Raw genomic sequence first — 24,158 nt, forward strand, 5'->3', positions numbered from 1 at the left:
TCTTAGTAATTTGGTTACTCTTATGAAGAAAATCTAGAGATTGTCTTTTGAAAGTACACTAAGTTTTGTGAATTTCAGGAATGTAGGAAATGTTCTCATAAAATATGAGTAAGGTTGAAATGGAAACACTGTATTGTCAATGCTAACTGCCTTAAAATAATCAATGAACTATCCCAAATCGAGTTGTTTTTAGCCAGCTTTTAGGTGTATATTTTTAAAATTAGTTTATAGGCATTCCTAATCACCATTTAATAAAAGAGAAGCTTTAAAAAATTCAGTACTCCTAGCCCACTGTTTTATACTTCCAATAGCTGAAGCAATGGTGTATAAAGTATTTGAGCATTTGAAGTCACTAGCTTTTTTCAGAGGCAAAGGTGAAATATGAGTTGCTGTAACATACAGGATTGGTACTATGTTATAATAGAAACAGAAACAGATTTTAAAAATCTTTCTATACCATGGCGAAATGTTTTTTGACACTTGCTTTTGCAAAATGAGACCCTGTGGGAGGTCTAACATGAAATTTCAGTCAACTTCTTCTTGGCAAATTTCAACTCTAAAAGGATTCAGCTTTTGCAGAAAACTTCAATGCACCATCTACAGTTAGCACTAGAAGAGATGCTTATTGACCTTTAAATTTCAAAGAACTATTTCAAATCAATCATGTAAGAGACCTTTTGATAGTAATGCACAAACACATCTGTCCAAAAAGAGCTCTTTCTTTGAAAAAAGTGATGAAGAATCAATAGATTCTTTTCAGAAATATCTATCTGCAAGGTTTGTATGAACAGGATAGTTTTAACTAGCATAAAAGCCCTGCAACCTTTTAGATTATTATAATCTTTCCATTTACTGTGACTATCTTTATGTTATCTTTAGTTTGATTACAACTTTAAACTCATTTTTCAACAGGTTCATCTTTTACTTAGAAAAGTTCAAATTGTCAGTCTTTTTACTAATCTCTTTATGTATCTTTGACTTTTTCAAGAGTGTCTGATAACACAGAAATTCAGAGATCATCCTGATCTTTTGTAAGGAATCCATTGATGTATCTGCTGAAATCAGCAATCTTCAGTCTTAAAAATACTGATTTTGAAATAGGTTTGTAATTTTAATGTTTTACTTTCTTTTCCTGAGATTTCTAAACTTAAAAATAACATTTTAACATAGAAAATTTAATTAAAATATCATAAGCCAAATTCATAAATATTGTAACATTTATTATATTAATGCTAGAAGAGAAGAATTGATTTTTCAAGTCATATTGAACTTCTGCTTATTATTTCCCTTTTGTTCAAATAAAGAAGATCTAAAGTCTATAATCATATTTGCTAAAAATCCTAGTTAATTATTTAATTACCCCTTTTGTTCTCCCCGAAAGTATTATCCAAATTTGGTCTAATCAAACTTACTTTATAATTGCTACCATGGTTAATAATTTTGTTGAAATGAGATAATTTTCCTGACTAATAGAAACAATATTTTATAATTAAAAATTTATGCAAACCCAACTTGTACTATGACTAACTTTTTCCACCCCTCTCCTTTTCCTCTTTTTTAAAGGAAAGTAAAACTGAACAAAAAAAAATGTATGAGGGAGACTTAGGATAATCAGTGCTAAATTCATTCAGTATAGTACTTTTTCTTAAACAGTGAACTAATTTCAAATATACTAATTGATAATAGGCAGAGCTTTGGTTTCCAAGACTCTGAACTACTGGTATTTAGTCTTTGTCAAGCATAAAGATGCAGTTAGTATAATATACTACATTTTGTGTAGTTTGGAATACCCTCTGGCTCCTGTATGAATAACAAGTCCCTTTGTATTTTTCCATACTTGTGTTTTGCTTTTATGAACTGTTAGAATTAATTGTTCACTTATTGTTTTTTAAAACAGTGATAGGTTTGGAACACTGCATGTTATGAATTTGTATGTGTGTATTAGTCAACACAATAGACCACTCATAATGTTGCTGTGGTTTCTTCTTTATCGTACACTGGGCTATAATCCTTCTGAGTTTTATTTTTCAGAAACTAAGAGCAATAGCAAGGCAGAATTCCTCAGAACTGTAGGGTCATTAAGTCCTACCACTTGTAAAAGTTATGAGCTTGGATTTTGATTGATTTTTGTGTTTCTTCATATTTATTTACAGTAATAATAATTACCTTATGTTGAAAATGATGTGCTAGTCTCCTTATGTACATTATTCCTAATGCTTATCAACCTTGGTATTTGCTTCTATCAGGAAAAAAACCTGGATTCATTTAAATACTTTGCTCAATATTGCACAGCAAGTGGAAGAATTAGGGTTCACATTCCTGGTGTCTGATTCCAACACTGTTTCTTCATTACAGTATTAACTCTGCCCCTTCACTCCCACCTTAACAGACACATACACACACACGTGCACGCACACACTTCTGTTCTGACTACTGGTAGCCTATTACTGGATAGAAGTATAGTGCGAAACGCATGTGTAATTTTAAGTTTTATAGTAGCCATTAAAAAGTAAAAAGAAACAGGTGGAATTATCTGTAATAATACATTTATTTAACCTAATATATCTAAGATATTATCATTTCAATGTGTAATCAATATAAAATTATTAATGAGACATTTTTATTACTAAATTTTTGAAATCTGTATGTATTTACACTTAAACACATCTCAGTTTGCACTAGTCACATTTAAATCGCCAATAGCCATGTATGGCTGGTGGCTACTGTATTGGAAATTGTTGGTTAAGATTAGCATTAGGGATGGTCAAAGAAAGTTTGGATCAAACAAGTGTAGACATATAAGGAATATGTAAAACTTGTTCTGAGTCCTTAAAGTTTAGCAGGGTTTATGTAGTTGGAAGGAAAGAATATCTAACAATAAGGACTGCTAGATTTTAAAACATAACTTACTGAAATGATCATAATAGTTCCAGCTGTCGAGCAGATTACCAGTTTGTAATATATTTCATGTTACTGTTAAGGATGGTCACTATGCAGTTTAAGGAGTGTGATAATGGTCATTCTTACTGTATTTTCTAAGAACATTGGACAAAATATTTCCAAAAGAATATTCAGCCGAAGGGTAATTTTTCATGTTATTATGAGGAAATAGAATTTTTCGGTTTAAGTAAGTGTCAACAACTAGATAACCCTGCTGGGTGAGTCACAAATACTAAATTTTCCCGAGTGTCTTGTAAAGAAACCTTTCTAATTTTGCATAACCCACTCTTCCCAAACTTGCTGGGCTAAGGAGTCTGATTGTGGAACATATAACTTGAGAGCACTACCCTAATGTATTTTTCTACTTTAGCCAGTCTATGTAAGATGTGCATGAAGAGTGTTTTATCACTACTTCCGGAATTTAGGAATACTTTAATTATGTCTTTCTAATTACATAGCCAATCTGTCACATTTGGTTAGACGATGACATTTATTCATTTATTCACTGAAATTACTACCTATCTCCTCATCTATGGAAATGTATTTTTCGTGAACCACAGCTGCTTATGTGATTTCTAATGACTCTTGCAAATTGATAAATGACAGGCACAGTATTTTGCTTGTACCTCATTACATATTCTGTAATTTAAAAGGCTCAGGAATATTTGCAATCTGTGTTTGAATATCCACTGGTTTTTAACAGATTTTCAAAAAAATATTACAGGGGACTCTAAATTTTTCATCATTATTTTATTTTTTAATTTTAAAATTAACACTCTCAAAATACTTATTTACAGTTTGTCTTCAGTAACAACTATGATTTCACAGGTAGATATTCTTTTGTAGAGACAGGATAAAATGATTTGCCACATGACTTTGCTTTAAATATTGTTTATTACAAAGCAGTTGATTTTTCTTTTTTATGTATTGTTTTAGGCTCTGTATTGACAATATATGAAAATATTTGTCTGATATCAGTTTCCGGTCTTCTTATTTTGTCCTTCCAGAAGATGCCCAGAGGCCTTCCTGTGTTAAGCAGTGGCGCTCATTACAGTTTGGACAGTCTTCTGTTCCTTATTATTTCCCTTCACTGTATGAAGAAGCTGTAAAGGCTGATCCACTGAAACAGATAGCAATGTGGATACAAAAAAGAATAAATACTAAGTGTTCTGGTCATAAGAACTCAAGTGAGGGGCACCCAGAGCCAAACCTAGCACAAGGGCATGGATTTGCCCTTGGAGCACCCTTCTTTGAAGTACTGGCATAGATAGGCATCTGGGAAAATGATACCAAGATTTAGCAGTGAGCGGCAGAGTAGGGCAGATGATGGAGGAGCAGAACCCACAGCATCCAGCACTTAGGTTAAGGAGAAGTGACAGCAGCCTAACCACACCAGACTCTCTTGCATGAAGTGGATGTCTGGCTGTGCTCCTCTTTGAACTGCCTATGTTCTGATTATCAGAGGAGTCCATGATGCAAAACCCCTCAACTTTTAGCTAAGGACCTTGCTTAAATTATAATACTGGCTTTCCTATGAATCTAATCAGTGGGACCCTAAGACAGTCCTAATTATACTTAAGAATTATAGAATGTACAATAAAGTATTTTCAGTGTGTGTGGTATTTCACTTTGAATTTCAGTCTTCCTTTACTTTGGGCCAAATTGAATCCTTAGGACTTCCTTTCCAAACTAAATTTCTCTGAATGATTAAGCTCATTGTGTTTGTCTATTGTTGTTGATTTTAAAATTTTGGTATAATCCTATTTTAATCACTTAAAAAAATTATCTTTATCTGTGATCTCTAAAGGCCTATCACATTTAATTTAATTTTTTTGCCCTCTAAGATTGAGTAAAACCATCTCAGTCTATGGGTTTTTTTGTTTTTTTTTAATTGTCGTTTTTTTTTCCAAGTTAGTTTCTCTGGTATTATTAAAATTGCTGCAGCTTTCCTCTGTTAGTATCATGTTGTTTTTCCGTGCTGTAATCTTAAGATAATTTAAAAAATTAGACTTCCTGCTTACTGCCAACCAGGGGAATCTCTTCTTTGCCCATCCATGCTCTGTTTGCATTGTTTTGAATAGCCCAAGAAACAGCTATGTAGGGGAGAGGTCTTTTGTTAAAAAGAAGGAAATTGAACAGCCATTTCCCCTTTCATTCTTTGACCTGCACCTGCAAGCAAGTGGTCTACGCTTCAGTCTTGTCTGTTTACATTGTTTTAAGAACATCAGCTGTTGTTTCAGAGAACTTACCTTTGAAAAATCTATGCAAGTATAATGAAAAATTAATGCTTTAAAATTGACTGTGCATTCAGCATGTTGTTTCTTAAGTTTGAATTATAAAGTTTAAATAATTGTCTTCATCTGCGTTGCTAATAACTATTTTCTGTGCAGTTTCAGGTAGTCTATCATTTCTTTTTTTTTAACATTTTTTATTGATTTATAATCATTTTACAATGTGTCAAATTCCAGTGTTCAGCACAATTTTTCAGTCATACATGGACATATACACACTCATTGTCACATTTTTTTCTCTCTGAGCTACCATAACGTTTTGTGTATATTTCCCTGTGCTATACAGTATAATCTGGTTTATCTATTCTACAATTTTGAAATCCCAGTCTATCCCTGCTATCATTTCTAATGACACGTATGGCAAAACTCAATGATTGTTTGATTTTGTTAGGCAGTAGTTTTGATAAGTGTAAGATATTTAAAATTATTATTTAAAACATTTCATTACTTATATTAAGCTTTAGTTAATGGTCAAAAAGTAAAAGTTGTAAAATTAGTGAAATTGTTTTTGTGGAGCTCAGGTGCCTACTACGAGTTAACATTTAGCAGAGAATTGGTATTCAGATCCCACTGACACCGTGAAAACAAGCATTTGTTTTCATGTAAACATTATTTAATAAGCTTTCCAGAATCTTTCATGATTTTCTTAAATAACGAGAAACATATATGCATGTATTAACAATGCCATAGTTCTCTTTTCCAAATTTTCTTTTTATAAATTCAGTGGCTAAAAAAATATAATTATTTAAAAAATATATTCTTGAACTGAAATATTTTACTTCAACTTTTAATTCTGTCATTGATTACTATCAAAATAATTCTATTTTTCACAGTCATGCTTTTGTTATATGACTTAATTAGCTTTATGATAATCATATTCTCTTATGGGAAAGATATATTGTTTAATTTAAATTGTCATGTGTGTATTCTTACACATTCAACATTTTACATTTCCGTCAAATGTTCCACCAAATGTTTAAAAAAAGTCTAGTTTCATAGACATTTTACTTTGCATAACAATATAACAGTGGCTAGGAATTTAGTAGCTTTTCTGTGCATCACTGGAATACAAATAAACTTCTTGAAGAATTCTTTTAAGCTATTACTAGAAAGAATAAAAGCATTTGAAACCTCCATTTGTTGTAAGATCAGCAGATCTTCAATTCTGCTTTCAGTCCAGTAAGCCTAGAAATTTGTGGGTTTCTCAAATCCCTTCTGTGTTTTTAACCTTTTGTAAGTCGTATCTCTATTGTTGATGCCTCTTGGTTCATCCAAGCCATGGTTAGTCTTGTGCCATTATTGCAATTCAAGGGAAGGAGAAGGATTACATAACTGGAACACTCACATTTGAAGTGAGTAAGAATAGAGATCTGGGGGTGTTGCTCAAAGAGCTCCTGGTTGACCTTGACATCTCCATAAAATCCTTTGTATTTTGTTGAATACAAGAAAGTCACTAAGTCCAGCCCCAATTCAGGAAGAGGGCAGGTTGACTCTGCTTCCAAAGGAAGTGAGTGACAAAATCACATTGATGAAGAGATGGTGGAATGAGAGTATTCTTGCAACCGTCTTTGGAAAGTGTAATCTGCCACGAGAAACTTGAATTTCATTCTATGGGTGATTTAGAGTTATTGAATAATATTAGATAAGGATGATAGTATCAGAAATATATTTTTATAAAGTTTATTGATAAGTTCTTGAGAGCAATAGGATAATCAAGGAATTTCATTGTGTTTTGTTTTTGTCTTTGCTTTTTCTTATCCTTAAAGAGTTCCAAAGTCTTTTGAGCATGTCTACAGACAGAATAGAAGGAGTTAAAAAAAAAAAAAAAAGTCAAATAATTTTAGAGGTGGGAGAAAACACAATATTTCTTTAATGAGACAGACTCCTTCCAGTAACTTACCTAACTTATATTGGTGGAGTGCAGACATCAACCAGATGTCAGCCCTTTGGCTATTTGAATACGGTTCTCATCAAATACTGCTTTCATTAAGTAAAATATTTTCAAGATGTATCATCACATTGGGCACCTTCTTCTAGAGACTCTTCGATTTGTCTGTAAAGCTTTAATCAAAGCGTCTTATATATAGTCCAGAGAGTTTTAAATTACCGTAAGATATTGTCATTTTGAATTCCTAAATATTCACTATAAAGAGCCCAAGTTTTGAAGGTTACTCAAAAAGCAGCTGTATGTGTTTGGGTTGTCAGATACGTCAATATACAAATTAATTGTGTTTGATTAAATATGTGGTGCAACTGATCATTTGAGCGTATAATACAACACTTTTGATTGGAAATATTTTTATTACTACTGAATATTTAAAAGTTGATAATTCCATTTTAAGGCACTTTAGAGTTTCTATTTTGTTTATATCACATTTGCTTTCTTTATGCTATTTCACTCAAAAGGGTAGAGACTTTCTCATATAGTTAAATGCACCTGGAGGATTGACTTTTTAAAGTTTTAGAAATAATTTCAACCTTGAATAAACTATATTAAATATTTAATCATATTAGAAAGTTGTTTACCAGCAATATATCATATCTGACTTAACTACAAATTGATGATATTGGGGAGCACTGTATTCTTAACTTCAAAAGAGAGTTAATATATAGTGTGTCTGACAGTGATACGTGCTGAGGAGAAAAGTAAAGCAGAATGAAGGTAAGTAGGAATGCAATAATGGGTGCATTTTTATATCAGATGTTCAGGGATGGTCTTTCTGAAAAGGTAACATCTGAGCAGAGATCTTTGGGTGGAAAATTTGTGGGAAGAGTGTTTCTGGCAGAGAACATCAAGTGCAGAATCCTCCTGTCAGGAGAGGGCTTGGCCTGTCGACTGAAGAGGAGAGGCCAGAGCAGGGTGGCCTCTTGGGAGAGGAGGCCCAGTGTGTATATGGGGGAAATTAGGTTATGAAGGTCTTTGGAAGGACTTTAGCTTTTATTTTGTGTGATATAAGAAAGGTTATGGTGTTTTTAAAAAGAAGATCAACTTCATGTTTAACAGGTGTACTCTGGCTTCAGCACTGAAAGTACCTCAGTGGCAGGGTAATCAGGAGAATGCAGATGGTAGCTTTGATGAGGGTGGTCGTGGTGGCAGTAGGGTCATCCTGAATTGCTAGAGGATCATTGTGAGGTGTGAGAGAAAGGGACCTTGTGGATGACTGGTTTAGAGGCTGGACTGCACAGAGGGAATTGCCAGTTACTGAGATGGGGGTTTGTGAGATGAGCAGGTGTTTGGGGAAGATCAGGTGTTTCCTTTGGGACGTGCTAAGATTGAGATGTGTATTAGACATCCAAGTTGAAATATCGAGTAGGCTATAGAATACGTGAATCTGAATTTCAGAGGCCAGGTTCAGGTTAGAAATACACACTTGGGAGTACATAGTATAAAACTGGCATTTAAAGTGTGGATCTAGGTGAGATCACCTGGGGAAGAGGTGTACCTAAGAAAGAGGAAAGATTCGAGAGCTGAATGCTGAAGAGCGTGTACACGTAGAGATTGTGGAAATGATGAGGAAGAACTAGCAAGTACACGTGGAAGGAGAAGTCAAGGAGGGAGCAGGAGAACCAAGCATGTGTTGTATCAGAAGCCAATTAAAGAAAGGGATTAGTCAGGAAGGGATTAGTCTAGTCTGACAAATGCCTGCTGATAGGTCTTAAATAAGGTGAAAACTGAATTTAACAGAGGCCTTAGCAATATAGAGATTATTCATTACTTTGACAAAAGCTACTTACTTGAAATGGTGGTGATTAAAAAAACTGATTGGAGTACATTTAAAATGGAAGATGCATAATTGGAGCCAGCAAGTATGTGCAACTCTTTTGCTATAAAGGAAGAGAAGAAAAATAGGATAGTAGCTAGATGGAGGGAGGAATGAAAGGACTATGGTGTGTTTGTTTGTTTCTGTGACCAAATGCATTATGCTTACAGGGAAGAATCTGATAGAATAATTCAGAAGAGAAGATAAAATTAACTGTAGGGCTAAGAAACAGCACGATTTTTTTTCTAGAGTGAGACCGCTGAGTAGCTGAGGGGGAATGGAATGCTGTGCAAATGTGGAAACTTGCCTTGGATAAGCATGTGAAGTGTTTATCCTTATTAATGAGAAGGAAGGCAGACCACATGGGCATAGGGCCAAGGGGGCTGGAGTTGTGGGACTGGGAATCTGGGGAAGTTCTTTCCAAATGCTTCTGTTTTCAGTGATAAGAACATCTGAGAGGATGTGGGGGAAATTATTGGAGATTTGAAAGGAGAGGAAAAGGTATGAATAGATCATCGAGGTGAGTTGGAGTGGGATGGGCTAATAGGATTCCTGGAGAGCACTCAGGGACGTATTGGAGGTTAAAGCCTATGAGTCTAAAATACAATCTATCGAATGGCATAGTGATCAATGAATATTTGTTCACAAAAATAAATGAATTGTGCATTTCTTATTTCTTCTAACAGAATCTAGCCTAGTACTTGCTAAGTCATTACAAGGCAGTGGATTTGGTAAGTAACAAAGGCACCATCAGAGTTCTTACTGATTCAGTCTTGGGTGAAGTGAACTCTGGTATTTGAACTATCATATAGATTTTTGAGATAACGGAATTTAGAGGTAATCTTTTAAACATTTCCCTTATTTTATACAAGAAGAAACTGAAGTTCAGAAAAATTAAAAAGAATCCCTATCTTCTGCTGAGACTCTTACATTACTTTTTAGAGAGCATTTTGAATATTGTAGTAAGTATATTCTACTAAGAATGTTACATTTTATTCTGATTTTATTCCTTCTAATAGAGCATTCCTGTTTGGTTTTTCAATTTATGTTTGATTGCACAGTTATGTAAATTCTTTTTGACAGATTTGTTATTAAGGGGAGAAAGATGAGTAAGAACTCTAGCTTTAAAAGCTCATTAATTTTAAAGAAATGTGTCATGAATTAATGTTCTGAGTGCTATATTTTTCTTTTTACATGATTTCTTCTGGATGAGTAGAATTTTATCAAAAGAAATAGGTTATTTAAAAATGATTAGATAGGAGTTATACAAAAATTCTTCGAAGCATGTGCACTGTTCCTGAGAAGTGGGTTAAGTGTAATACTCAGCCAGTGAAGCATTATTATTAACAATACAAGATTACATTGCAGCCCTTTTTATGAAGCTCTCTATAAAAATGTTTTCTTTTAAAAGCATTTTCAAAGTGTCTTTCACTTGGGTGAGCGTTTAGTAAATGAAAGTCCTCTCACTAATGTGTATATTTCTTAGGCTACTTACTGGGAAAAGGACGTTCTTGACCTACTTGTTTACAGGAAATATAACCAGTTACATCCTATCTTTGGCATATTAGCAAGCTTAATGATGGGTGAGTCAGCTATCATGTACACACTTCAAAATAAGCTGACTTTCCTGAAGTTCAAAAAAAAAAAAAAAAAACCACTGTTGAGCTCAGTTTTAAAATATTCAGCAATACTTTTGCAGGCTCACTTTAAAAATAAGTATTCTGTCTACTGGATAACAAACACACCTTTTAGAAATATATTTATATAGTAAAATACATCAGATTTTCCTAGCTACTAAATTTAAAGATAGGATCTAGGTTAGGGTAGGTGGTTAGGTAGGAAACCTAAAACTCTTTACCCAGCCTGTGCTCTATTTGATAGAAAATAGGAACAGGACACTCTTGGTCATGTGGGGATCAAAGTATCTCTTTACTAATGGGCCAGGCATTTCCCAGTGATGTCTCAAATATGGAACTTTTTGGCAAAGGTACAATGGAAAACATGGCTTCTTCAAAAATGTGCTTCTTTTTTTGATGAAACAGATCCAAAAAGATACCCTGTCAGGCTCAAGTTGTGCAATTCACAAGCATGGAAGTTAAGGTGAAAGTCTGTAACTCCTGTCCCAGATTTAATTTTTGAGACTTTCCCTTCACTCCCACCCCATGGGAGCATTGTCCCAGGGAAACATGAAGCAGGCAAGAGGTCAGGGGCAGAGATGGGAGCCTGCCAGGATCAGGGTGCTGCAGGTTCAGAAGACGGGCTATGCTGTGAGAGTGGATATGTGTGTGTGTGTTCTGTATGCATATGGAGAATACTTAATGAATTACACTCACTCGTGAAAAATTCTGATGGATAAAATTTGTATCCTTTATCCCTGAGGAGATGTGAATAAGTTGGTAGAAAAGAACTGAACTTTTTCTATAGCACAGACCCTTGCTTCTCAAATGTGAGGTGTCCCTAGATTAGTAGCAGGTGTATCACCTGGAAGCTTGTTGGATATGCAGAATCTCAGGCTCCATCCCTAACCTGCTGAATCAGAATGTGCTTTTTAAAAACATCCCTCTCCACTGTTGGGTGACTTGTTTGAGCATTACATTTCAGAGGCAATTCTCTAGATGCAGATGCCAAATGTGTTACACATTTGTTTTTCAATGAACTAGGGCATAATATAGGGAAAGAGTAGAAGGATTTCTAATTACAGCTGGAGATTGTACTCTTCTGTTATCAAGTGTCTAGTGCCCAAGTGATTTCAGGGAAAGGAAGTGTTTTGAGATCATTCAACCAGAAAATTGCAAGAGTAAAGGAACATCCTGTTTTTAGGGGTTTTATTGATGAAATATGAGTTTGATAATCAGTGCATTTTTATGCCCTCTGAAAAGGTTTAAAATTCAGCCGAAGACCAAAAGAAATTTTGAAGGGTCTAGGGAAAAGGAGTGAAGTTGGCATTTTAGAAGACAATATTGTCTTTAATGCAAAAAAAAAAAAAAAAAAAAAGAGTCAACAAGACTGCAGAGAGAGAGAAGAAAGCTAAAACCTATTTGAATAATGTAGGCTAGAATGATGGTAACATGAATTAGAGGTATAGAACTAGGGATGAACTGTTTAGGAGGAAAAATCTGTAAGATGCATTGACTGTTGAGAGTTGGTGAGAAGGAGGAAAATGTCATGGCTAATTCCTGTATTTTGGGCCTTAAAAGCCTGATGTTTGGACATTTCGAAAAAGGAGTAAGTTTGGAAGGAATTGATTAATTCTTTATTAAGTTATTTTTTTAGAGTGAATATCCAGTTGTAGACGTCTGGTATTCCTTAAATATTTATCTTGAGACAATCATACTTTATATACAATCTATTCTTATCATTCCAACTATTATATGTATGTACATGTCTTCAAACCTGCATCCTCAGTCTAGATCATTTATCTGAACTACAGTCCCAAATATATTTGTGAGTTTAAATTCATTTTGATTAAAAATCATGCCTTACTATTATTCACTGGAAATAAAAGATTTTTCAGATTCTAATACTTATATATGGCATATGGAATGTTCTTCAGTTTTAGTTATTGAGAAACATAATTATTTGTGGGCAAGGATTGTTATGGGACTTGTTTTAGTGCCACTTTTGTGTCTAAAACAACACTTTAGAAATACCCCATGCTCAAATAAATAGTTATTGAATAAAGCACTGGACATCTGGGTCTTCAAATTGCTTCTATAAATTAGGAATGAGGGAATGGATCTCTGGGAAATCAGTGTAATAATGATGAATAAATAAGGAAAATGTTATTAAATATTTCTATGATACCATTATTTCTTTGGAGATTTCTAAAACCGGGTAATTCAAAATATTTGATTTTATCACTTTAGCTCTTACATTAAAAAAAATTATAATAATGAAAGTCTGACCTTCTCTGATGCTTATTTTCCCACGATCTCTCCTTCCTTTTTTGACTTTGTCAGCTTTGTCATTTTTCCCCTGCACGTGAATATCTGTTTACATTTTTTATTAATTTACTCTTAATTTAGGAAGAAAATGTAGATAGCTATTAAGGATATTTAATGTGCTATTTTTTTTTCAGTGACTTTAGCTATTGTTCTTTGAAAGATTTTAATAAAAAGGATTTCTGACAACATAACAAAACAAATCAGGTTTGATAGGCTTCAGCATATATGAAGTGTATATCCTGTCTAAAAAAAAATTCAAGCATCCAACACAGCTGGTACCTTTTCTGTACTTTGTATCCATCTTAGCTAGCCAATCTTGTGTATTTACAACAGCAATGACATTGATGAATCACTTTAATTTACCAGGTGACCGACAGTTTGCCAAGACTATCTGTAAGAACCAGCTAGATCTGGTCCTGATCATTACAGATACGTGTATTGTTTCAAAAAAGTGTAACTGATCAGAAGCAATTTAGAGGTACCCTCCTACCACAGATACAGAAATACATATTTTAGTATCATCTTGATTTTTATTTTTCTCTCATTCCTTTCTCTTTTTTATGGAGAAATCAATAGCTGTGTAAATAATGCTAATTTAGTTATTTGGTAATATTAATTGTGATACAGTTTGGCTTTTTGAAGTATTGAGGATAGTTTTTAAATTAAATTTATATAGTCGGGAATTGATTTTTAGAAAACAGTATTATCTTTGTGCCATTTTATGTACTTTAAAGAAAGAAATCATTATTTTGAAAATAGCAAATTGTGGTATCAATTTTTCACTTAAGTAGTTTAGACCTTAGGTCTAAAACTTAAACCCTTATCTCTCTCTCACACACACACAGACACACAGACACACACACACACATTTTAAATTGAATTCCTAGGAGGAGTTACTCCTTAAGTCTTCATAAATTCTTACCTTGTGGTATGAATAGTTATAGCCTCTTCTGCAAATAAGCTTTGACAAAGGAAGTAGAAATAATTTTAGAGGCCTTGACTATTTGAACTAAGCTGGTAGAGGACCAGAAATGAGAGCCAAATGATAAGAGTTCTTTGTTTGTTTTGCCTACATTACACATCAAGTATGACCGATTCTAGTTGATTTTTATTATGGTTAATTGAATAAAACATAGCTTATGTATGAGAAAAATCAAATCCGTACTAAAAACCCTGTTATTTTTTGTTTTCTATGTAGTAGCCTAAGGATGACTCCTATGTTTTCATTTTATAACAGTAATACAAGCACACCAAAAATCAAGGAGTGAATTTCTCAGGCTGATGTAGCAAATAATTGGATGCCTGGGAATGATTTCTGGGGTGGGGATCCATGAGGATCCTGAATTAGTAGAGAGAGTTGTGAATGGCTTTATGAAACCCCTCCGTTAGAGAAGTCCAATTCTTGCCAGTATTTTTGTGTGCTTTCCCATTTTCTGCATAGCTCTCTGTGCCAAGTGGGGAAGTGGTTATAGCTTTGTGGAAAGAAAGGTAACACACCTAATTTACCTACTTAGGAAATGTGTCTGTTCACTGCGTTTTTAGATGCTTCTTGAATATTTACAAAGCACATTCTAAGCATTGGCTGTGAAATCTCAATCACGACTTTTTCTGTCAAGTTAAGGAAACCTTCCTCCCTTGTTGTTTGAACACTGTCTCCAAAATTCTCTTTTAGTCCAAGAAAACTTGAACATTTATCATCTTTTTTTAATTTAATAAAAGTCTGTGGGCTTGGGACTGGGGTAGGTGCTGGTGTTAAGTAGTATATACAATTTTATTTAAAATAATTGTAGTTTATTTTAGTAAATGAATTGGTGTACCATGTTGCCACTCTAGTCTGACTTCTGTTTATTGGAGACTTTCCCACCAAATGGGTCAATGCAAAATTTGGTCAATAGGGGTCAAGCAGGCAGGATATAAACCTTATTCATAATAGAGAAGGTGCCTGTAAAAAAAATACTGTCCAAACAGGAACACTTTGAGAGTGAAAGGAGACATTATTAATAATAGTGCTAGGACAACATCTATAAACTAGAAGTGTCTCATGGGAACTGGGACATATGGTTACCCCAATGGTAGAATTAATATAATTATTCAGACTAATGCTATATGAGTAAGGCTTCATATTATGAAGAGTTGGTGGTCAGGTGAATGAATAGGCAACCCTGGTTTAGAGGCACAGGGTTAGACAGACATGTCCCATGTTTGGAGAGGGACATATTTAAGTGGAATCTTCCTGGGACCTACTGTTACTAAGAGGGTGTCTTGGTTCTGATTAGCATATTAAAAGAGAGACATGTATAAAATATTTGGAATTTAAAATATACTTTGATCCACTCCAGTCTTTTGTGCTCCTGTAATTAATTTTCCTTTCTTCTCTCTCACGTCGTAATTCATGCCACCGCACTGAAATGTTCCTCACTGTTGGTGGTAGGACTTATGTGCATAGTTTAGAGAATGAATCTTTTTAATAGCATTGCTTCTGTTCTTAAAGGCAGGTTTGAGCTTGGCTGGATTTAGGAGTTGCTTTTAAAATTTGGCTTAGCATATTGTTTCCAAATGAAAATAGGAGAATTAGAACAAGAGAACAGATCATACAACTTGAACATACTGTTTTACATTGGTATTTAAATTTCAAAGTGTTTTCATGTCCCTTGTCACTACAGCATTTTCAAAAATTTTAATTTGATTTTCCTTATATCTTTTTATCTTTTACATTTATAGCTTTCATATGTATATGAATGTATTTCATACTTAGTTCATATTGGGATTCTTATGAAAGCGTTGCTTTCTGTAGGTTTCTTTTTTAAATGTTTATTGAGCTAATTGGAGATTCATATACAGTTGGTCACACAACAGAGATTATGTGAGCCCTTTGCTCAGTGTCCCCCAGTGCAAAAAATTACAATACAGTACTACATCTAAGATATTTTTATTGATACACTGCACTGATCTTATTCAGATTTCACTAGTTTTGCATGTACTTACTTGTGTGTATGTGTGTGTGTGTATGTGTGGTCCTACACAATTTCCTCACATATGTAGATCAGTCAAGATACTGAACAGTTCCATCGCTACAAAGGTTCTTCCCTTTGCTCTTATATAACTATCCCTACCTCCCTTCTGCCCCACCCACCCTATCCCTAACCCCAGGTAACCACTAATATGTTCTCCATTCCTAAAATTTTATCATTTCAAAACTGTTACATTCATGGAATAACATAGTTTGTAGCCTTTTTTGGATTGACTTTCTCTATGTGTTTAAAACAATTAATATGTATTTTTTCACTATATACTTTTGGTCATAAAGCTGTAAGAATGTGATAAAAGACAATGTTTATTTAATAATGTTTATTAGAGATTCAGGATAAAGTAATATTTCTCTTTATTTTAGCATACATGGAAATAACTAACTCTTCATTATTGTATCATGGAGGGAGCTGAGAGCCCAGTAAGTGGTTATGAATACTACAGACTGCAAACAAGTATGTGTCTTTGGGTCACAGAAATGCAGGTTGCATTGGTTTTTTTAACATGGGAGATTCATGTGAACATTGATCTCTGGAGTGTAATATGGCCAAGGTATTCTCAGAGTTGTCACAGTGGAGAGAGAAAGGTGGACTTAGGGTCAGAACACATAGTAATTTACAATATGTTGAGTATGTTTTATGACATTGAGGAACTCATACTGGAGGCAGTATCTTAAATATGAACACTGTTAATCCAGTGTTTATACATGACATGATTTTGGATCTAGAAGAAACCATATAACTAAAAAAATTCTGTATTGCATTGAATATGAGATAGGTAGAAGAATCTTACTCAATTATAGAATGTCTTTTGTGTGTTCTCTCAGCTTATTTTTCTTATGAAAAGGAAATAAACAAAATTAATATTCCTTGGCTGTTATCGAAAATGTGAGATAACAAGTCCTGGCAAGGATGTGGAGAAAAAGGGAAGTCTTTTCCACTGTTGAAGGGAATGTAAATTGGTGCAGCCAATGTATGGATAAAGAAGATGTGGTACACACACACAAATACACATGATGGAATATTATTCAAATGGAATATATTTCATAAAAAATAAGGAAATCCTGCCATTTGTGATTAACATGGATGAAACTTGAGGGCATTATTCTAAGTGAAATAAGTCAGGCAAGGACAAATACTGTATGATCTCACTTATATGTGAAATCTAAAAAAGCCAAAGTCATAAAAACAGAGTAGGATGGTGGTTGCCAGGGCCCTAGGGGTGGGGAACATGTGGAGATGTTGCTCAAAGGGGCAAGCTTCCAATTATAAGATAAGTAAGTTCTGGGGATCTAATGTACCACGTGGTGATTTTAGTTAAAAATACTGTGTTATATACTTGAAAATTACTAAGAGAGTAAATCTTAAATGTTTCATCAAAAAATGTTAGTTATGTGAGATGATGGAGGTGTTAACTAGCCTTACTATGGCAGTCATTTCACAATATATTTATGTATCAAATTACCTCATTATACATTTTAAACTTACATGATTATATATGTCAATTTTATCTTAATAAACCTGGGGAAAAATAGCAAAAGAATCCCATGAAAACCCAAAATTAATATTCTTGACAATAAGATCTTGATGACTTCATGAAGTTAATGTCTTATTTGTCTTAGAATTCTCAGTACTTAGGTAAAAACACGTTCAGTAAATGTGTATTGGATAACTGCAGTTTATTAGATTGAAAAATTGCTCTATGTAAATGCGTATTATCTTGGTACCTTTAAAAATCAATATTTGTTTGTTTGTTTAATTTATTAGTAAGAGATGGTTTGGAATTTCTGGGCAGCAACATAGGTCAAATCTAAGTGATCAGGGGTTTTATATTTGGTCATGTAGGTAACCCAGCTAATCAATTTGAATTCCTAGTTAGAGCTCCAGCATTCATTGGAAGACAGAGGAAAGGCAGAGTCTTGATGTTGATATATTACAAGAAGGCCTTCAGGGTTTGTATTTTTGTTCACTTTTTTTTTCACTGTTCCATTTCTTTTGTGTTGTTCTGTGGGATGTCAGTATCACCTAACAAATATTTGAAGTGATTTTACAGGTAATTGTTATAAAACGGTGGTTGTAACGGATTGCTCAGGGTCCTGCACTGTTAAGTGAAAGTAGGTGTAAGTTGAAAATTCCTGGCACCAGTGAAATTGGTCTTTGTGGCAGGAAGTGTTTTATATAGTTCCATCATCATTATCTGTGTTTTATCATTTGCTATTTTAGTCTCTGACTTGTATACCCAAGAAGCCCTCTGTGATTTAATGTGCAAGCTCTCCAAACTCCCACATATGTAACTTCCCAATAATAAGAGAACCCATGATACTCTGCCAAATTTGGTTCAACTCTGCTTCTACCTTGCTATTAACTCACCTTTCCTGATTCCAGAGTTACCTTCTGGTACCTCTCTTGAAGTTAAGAAGAAAAACTAACTGGAGGAAAAAATAGAACACCCAAACTATAAGCTCCCAGTCTTGAGTAGGACAAATTTCTCAAATCCTCATTTGAGTCTCCTCTATCAACCCAAAAAGACTGATACCATATTCTCTGTTTGACAGTTGATAAAATGAGGTTTATAAAGGCAATGGAAAAGGCCAGAGTCATACAGCTAGTAACACTGGAACTAGACTTTGCTCTTACTTCAGTAAAACTCTAAAGTTAGTGTTAGATTATTACTGGATCAGATTGCCACAGGAAAGTAATTGTTTTTTTCTTCACTCTTATCTTTGGTACAGAATCTATGTGCTCTGTTTGGGCCATTCCCTCTCTTTACTCTGTCTTTTCCCCTAATTTCTGTCTCTTCTCATTCCCTGAAGATTGATGCTTCATATGTACTGGCTTTACAACAGCTTTGTCTCAGTGGTGGATAAAGTTGGCCATAAACACTTTCTTGCTCCTCGCATTGAGAGGTGGTATCTGTTTCTCCTTGTCTTTAGTCCAGGAGATAGCTATGTGACCTGCTTTGACCAATATAGGGTGCTTTAAGTAATGCTATGCCAATTTTGGGCTTAGCGTTTTGCTCTCTTGGATCCCTGAGCCACCAATGAAATGTGGTTGACTACCCTAACCAGAGAGCTTGTCAGGACAGAGATGCATGGTTAGCCATCAGCTGTTCCGGCCATCCTAGCTGAAGCACCAGGCATGTCACTGGGGTCATCTTGGATTTCAGCCCCAAATGAGCCTCCAGAAGATTGTTCCAACAGCGACCAAAGTGAGACTAGTCAAAAAACCCAGCCATCAGAACCTAAGTCAGATTGTAGAATCATAAGCAAATAAATGTTTTGGAGTGTTTTGTTAAATAGAAGTAGATATCTGAAATACTCACTGATTTCCAAATTTACTTTGTCTTCAGGGACTGAAGACAGAGTATTATTTTCTGTTATCTTTATGCTCATACTGATATACTGAGACCTCAGCCAAAAGAGATTCTAGTTCCTCTAGAAAAGGGATTTCCAAGATATTTAAGGGATTTGGATTGTTAAAACTGGACAAATGAAAATTCAAGTAGGATAAGAAAATTATTTTCAACTATCTGAAGGCTGCTTTGGTAAGAGGAATATAATTGGTTTTGAGAATGTAAGAAATGGAAAGTTAAAATGATCAGAAGCCACATATGAATAATTATATTTAACTTCAGTGTGATGAAGTTTTCCTCACACTGAAATTAAATATTGAATTGTCCTATGTGGTGGGCTATAAAAATGGTGTGGGCACTTGATGAAGGCAGTATGTTGCCCATTGCTGGCGAGCCGAGGCACTTTGGCTTAGCGCCTTGCTAAGATGTGTGGCAGTCACGGAGTCATGCTACTTGGCCTCCTTTCAAGAAATAAATGGTTTTCAGCTGTGAGGGGTATAGTTGGCTGACACGTATAGCTGCAGAAGCTTTAGAATCCTTCGCAGTGTTCAAGCTAAGGTGATGCTCTTCAGTTCATCCTCCCAGCAATTGACAGAGCCTGTCCGTTTCTGCCAATGCAGACCTCTCCTGCAGCCTGTCTTTGCTCTGAAACTCTCCCTGTTAGATTGGTCAAGACTTCATGAGATCTGCACTGCATTCTTTTTATTATTCTTCTTGTTCTATTTTTCCCTTTCCTTTCAGAAGCATAGGATCTGTTTTGTGACCTGAAGTCTTCCCCTACATAATCCTGTTTTCTTCCTTGTTATCAATTCATAGAAATTACTCCTTAATAAAAAATCTTTACTCCTAATTCTGGCTCAGCATCTGCTTCTCTTAGGACCTGACCAAGATCCTAAATGGGGAGATGAGTCAGTTTAGACAAATTTTAAGGTCTCTTCTAACTCTGCAGTCCTGTAATACTGTGCTGTGCCATCTAATGACTCCTAGGCAGAGTTGGATAATCATTTTATAACAATTCTAAGAAGTAAGGCAAGAGATACCTGTCTGAATCACAAACTTTATACTTTGGAAAATATTTTCTTCAGAATTGTAAAGGTGCATTTGCATTTGGTCTTAAAGTTTAATTCATTTGCTTGTATTTGTAACTCTCTGGAGTCATTTGAATCTGCTAAACTGAGCTCAAAAATGGAATTAAATCAGTGTCTAGTAAAAGATGTCTATTTAAAGTAAGCTTCTTGCAACACACATGTTTTCTGGGCAGATAGCACAAACATTAGGAATGATTAAAGAAAGAAGTGTAGAAAAACTTATCAATCCTGGTGCTATTTATTATAATTTGGAAAATAATCTTCCATTTTGCTCTCCTATTAATATATGTCTTATTAATATGAACAATGCATCCAGATCTTGCACAATTAGCACATAACAAATAAATAATAATCAGTTTTGAAGTGTGGATACTATTAAATTATGCATCTCTTAGAATATATGTGGGATTCTAGAAGAAATTAAAATGTACTGAAATTAACTTACTGATCTTGATTTGATGTGAAATTCTTTAAAGTTTTTTTTTTAAATATTGTGCTTATGTCAAATGAATGTAAAAATAAATGCTTCCTTTGAAGGCTTGAAATTAAAAAATTCAGAGAATATGGTTATTAGGCCAGCCTGTGATTCCCAGGCCTCCTGTGTTTATACAGGCGATAAAACCAGGGCACAAGTAGCAGCCAAAATATAACATTCCTCTGAGATCACGCATACTCTGACCTCTCATGCTCTTTTGAGATAAATTCTGGAATCCCTGGGTATATCGCATGAGATTTGGTAATGAGACATTGCTCTCACGACGTGGAGTTTTTGATTTGCAATTTATTTTTTAAAGCCACCTTAATTGAGCCTCTGTCATCTGCCAGATAGTAAGTTTTTTAAGTAAATTATCTCATAAGTATCACAACAATCATGTTAGATAAGGACTAATATTATTTCCATTTTGCACTGAAGAAATCTGAGCATTTGAGAGGTTAAATTACATGACCAGTGTCACTGTAGCTCATAAAAATGGCAGTGCCTGGGTTTTAACCCAGCTGTGGCTGACTGCAGGGTCGATGCCATCACAACCGTCATGTTACCCAGGCTTTTCTGTGCTGTCAGTGACTGAGAGTCAAAAGTGCCACTAGTCAGCATGGAAGCTCTGCCGTTGTCTGCTTCCTGTGCTGCTGTTCAGACCCAGGCTGTGGACGCTTACGGTGCAGGGAGCTGGTGTAGTGGGGGCCGGAGGAACTCTCGCTGTTGCCAGACACGCTGTTATCACCGAGTGCACTGATGCTGTCATTAGTTCTGCTGCCAACAACGCCAGCCCTGCTGTTGCCAGTGCCAGTGCTGCTGCTACCTTGGGCTCTCAGTGTCCCAGGGTGATCCTGTAGACAAGCAGCTGCTTTCGGCTTTCAACTTGCTCGTTACCTGTAGATCCTTTGCCTTAGGACTCAGGCTTAAGTCCGTGGAACCTGGGGCAGAGGACAGTGGGAGGTACACTTTATCTACCCTAGCATCTGGGACAGCTGGCCTTGAACCAAGCATGTGCATCTCAGTTCTCTTTTCTCTTCTTCCTGAGAGATTTCTTTTCCTCAGTGACTCTATCTTCCCTCCTGCAGTGCCCCACCAGTCCTGGAAACATAAACCCTTGAACCTTAGAATGATTAGATATTTTAGTTTGAAAGATATAATAAAGAGCACTTAAAATTTAAATCATGAATGTATACTTATCTACGTAAGAATTGACTCATGCTAATTATTAAAGAAAAACTATGTAAGTATAAACAACTTTGCTATCCAGCAGGGGTGCTTTCAGTTTGATTTACATTGTTTGTAAAATAATAATAATTACTAGAGCTCAAAAAGTCAAATCTTTCTTTGAAGCCCTATCAATAATTTATACAACTTATATCAAAAGGCTTACAGGGACAAAGTGATTTTGTTGGTGGGGTGATTTCTTTTTCACTCTTGCTTCCAATCCTGACTCACAAGGAGGGCACTGTTGTCTCAAAGCTGGAAAATAAGGAAATAGCATGAAGATTTACAAATCTTTACTCATTAAAAACATTTAAAATACAGACTTTTTAACTAAGGAGAATATTACATTGCTGAATTCTTTATCAACTGAAAGCAAAATCCTGTCTGCATTTTTTAGTTGAAAAAACATGGGGCAAAATAACTCTTAGTTCTATACCAGAAGTATTTCTTTTTCTTTTCTTTAATTGCTTACAAGTAGTCTAGTAAGAAAAAACATTTATTTGTATCAAGGTCCTGGTCAGGATACTCTTCTTAAGGTCAACTATTTTCCCCTTTAGGATAAAGCAATCAATATTCTTGTTAGAGTACAATATTCTTGTTGGAAATACAAGCTTGCATATCCAACCTACCTGCAATTATAATGGAAAGTTTTATGTTTCTTATTCCAGTTTTATTGAGATATAATTGACAGACATCACTGTATAAGTTAAAGGTATACAGCATAATAATTTGACTTATATACATCATGAAATGATTACCACAGTAAGTTTAGTGAACATCCGCTATCTCATATAGATACAAAATAAAATAATTAGAAAAAAATCTTCTTCCTTGTGATGAGAACTCTAATAATTTACGTAGGATTTACTCTCAACAACGTTCATACTAACATACAGCAGTGGTCATATTTGACTTTACATCCCTAGTACTTATTTATTTTAAAAATTTTTAATTGAAGTTTTATTTAATTTTTTATTGAAGTCAGTTACAGTGTGTCAATTTCTGGTGCACAGCATAGTGTTCCAGTCATAGATGTATATACGAATACGTTTTCATATTTTTTCATTAAAGGTTATTACAAGATATTGAATATAGTTCCTTGTGCTATATAGAAGAAATTTGTTTCTTATCTGTTTTTATATGTACCCCCTTTCCCCTATTACCATATGATTGCTTACTATGTCTGTGAGTCTGTTTCTGTTTTGTAGATGAATTGATGAGTTCATTAGTGTTCTCTCTTTCTCTCTCTTTTTTTTAGATTCCCCATATGAGTGATTTCATATGGTATTTTTCTTTCTTTTTCTGACTTACTTCACTTAGAATGATGATCTCCACATCCGTCCATGTTGCTGCAAATGACATTGTTTTATTCTTTTTTTTATCATTGAGTAGTATTCCATTGTATAAATACACCACAACTTCTTTATCCATCATCTGTTGATGGACATTTAGGTTGCTTCCATGTCTTGGCTAAATTCAATTAAATTCAACACCCATTTATGATAGAGTCTTACCAAAATGGGTATAGAGGGAACATATCTCGACATAATAAAAGCTATTTATGACAAATCCACATCCAGCATAGATAATACTCAATGGTGAAAAACTGAAAGCCTTCCCACTAAAATCTGGAACAAGACAAGGATGCCCACTCTCACCACTTCTTTTCAAAATAGTTTTGAAAGTCCTAGCCACAGCAATTAAGGAAGAAAAAGAAATAAAAGGGATCCAAATTGGAAGAGAAGAGGTAAAATTGTCACTATATGTGGATGACATTATGCTATATGTAGAAAACCCTAAAAGCTCCACACAAAAACTATTAGAACTATAAAATAATTTGGCAAGGTAGCAGGATACAAGACTAACATACAGAAATCAATTTCATTTATTTACACTAACAATGAAATATCAGGAAAAGAAAATAAAGAAACAATCCCTTTTAAAATTGCATCCAAAAGAATAAAATACTTAGGAATAAATCTGACTAAGGAGGTGAAAGACTTATACATGGAGAACTACAAAACATTGATTAAGGAAATTAAAGATGACTTAAA

At 34.5% G+C, this 24,158-nt stretch overlaps 1 protein-coding gene across 11 annotated transcripts in view; it reads left to right on the forward strand.

Annotated features, from left to right (window-relative positions):
• Positions 1–24,158, forward strand: part of CCSER1 (coiled-coil serine rich protein 1) — a 1,107,668-nt gene that overhangs the window by 58,559 nt on the left and 1,024,951 nt on the right. The window contains exons 1-2 of one of the 11 annotated variants that reach the window (XM_032459713.1): positions 7,728–9,512; positions 16,328–16,384. The exons of 9 other annotated variants lie outside the window; for them this stretch is intronic. The gene's annotated coding sequence lies outside the window, so the exon portion shown is untranslated. Of the gene's footprint in view, positions 1–7,727; positions 9,513–16,327; positions 16,385–24,158 lie in introns of those variants that run through there. One more of the 11 variants, XM_032459706.1, reaches the window with a different exon arrangement.

Source organism: Camelus ferus, chromosome 2 (genome assembly GCF_009834535.1).
Source record: "Camelus ferus isolate YT-003-E chromosome 2, BCGSAC_Cfer_1.0, whole genome shotgun sequence".
Classification (NCBI taxonomy): domain Eukaryota; kingdom Metazoa; phylum Chordata; class Mammalia; order Artiodactyla; family Camelidae; genus Camelus; species Camelus ferus.